Source organism: Trichechus manatus, unplaced genomic scaffold (assembly GCF_000243295.1).
Source record: "Trichechus manatus latirostris isolate Lorelei unplaced genomic scaffold, TriManLat1.0 scaffold00020, whole genome shotgun sequence".
In the NCBI taxonomy this organism is placed as follows: Eukaryota; Metazoa; Chordata; class Mammalia; order Sirenia; family Trichechidae; genus Trichechus; species Trichechus manatus.
In genome coordinates, this window is record NW_004443956.1 from 10,687,998 (window position 1) to 10,689,217 (window position 1,220).

Consider the following 1,220-nt stretch of genomic DNA (forward strand, 5'->3'; position numbering starts at 1 on the left):
ATTAGCCCACTAAGCACAGATTCTTCATTCAGTGTTTCAGCTCAAGCGGTTAGGAAAGGATCAAATTGGTTGGGTCGCTGAAGCATGGATTACACTGTGGCCTACACTAAATCAAGCTGAAGTGCCAGACCTGCCTTGCTATACTGTAGAAGAAGTTATCCAAAGGCTTAGGGAAATTGGCATGTTAGAGTGGATTTATCAGGTTGGGCCCAGAGACCCACACATGCAGTGCTCAGAGGACACACCTTTCACCTCAGTAGTGAGGAACAAATTTGTGAAAGGAGCCCCAGTATCCTTGGAGACTGCTGTGATTGCTATTGTATTGAAGTCAGATTTGACAGTGGAAACTGCCCTAACTGAGTTAAGACACCTAACTATAACGGGGCTGACTGGACCCTGTGGTGGTAGGGGCCAAGTGGCAGCCCTTAATCGATAAAGACATCATTATGTACAACAGAGTCAAAGCAGTAATCAGAATAGTCTGACTCCTATGGACTTATGCCATTGGTTACTTAGTCGTGGTGTCCCTAGGAGTGAAAAAGATGGGAAACTACTAAATGTTTACTTGATCTGTACAAGCAGAAGAATTCAGGTGAAGTGATCAGCAGTCTAACTTGAATTGTCAGAATAGAGAGTCACGGCCCCTCAGTCAATTTTCAGACTTGAAAGGGTTTACAGACCCACAACTACTTGAATGAAGGGAAGGCCAGGTCCCTTGAGGAAGGACCCCACTACACTGCAAAAAATTTATAGTAACCTTCTCCAAAGGGATCCATGGCCTTTTACAAGAGTGACTGTTCATTAGGGAAAAGGAAATAATTAAACTTTTTGGGATTTCTGGACACTGGTTCTGAACTGACACTAATTCCAGGCTAACCAAAACGTCACTGTGGCCCACCAGTCTGAGTACGGGTGTATGAATGTCAGGTTATTAATGGAGTCTTGTCCATCTCACAGTGGGTCCAGTGAGTCCCTGAACCCATCCTGCAGTGATTTCCTCAACTGCAGGATGCATAATTGGAATAGATATGCTTAGCAACTGGCAGAATTCCCACACTGGATCCGTGACATGTGGAGTAAGGACTTTATTGTAGGAAAAACCGGGTGGAAGCCATTAGAACTGCCCCTCCCTAGGAAAATAGTAAACCAAAAGCTATATCACATTCCTGAAGGGATTGCAGAGATTAGTGCCAGAGTAGAACTGGCCATAGGGTTACCAA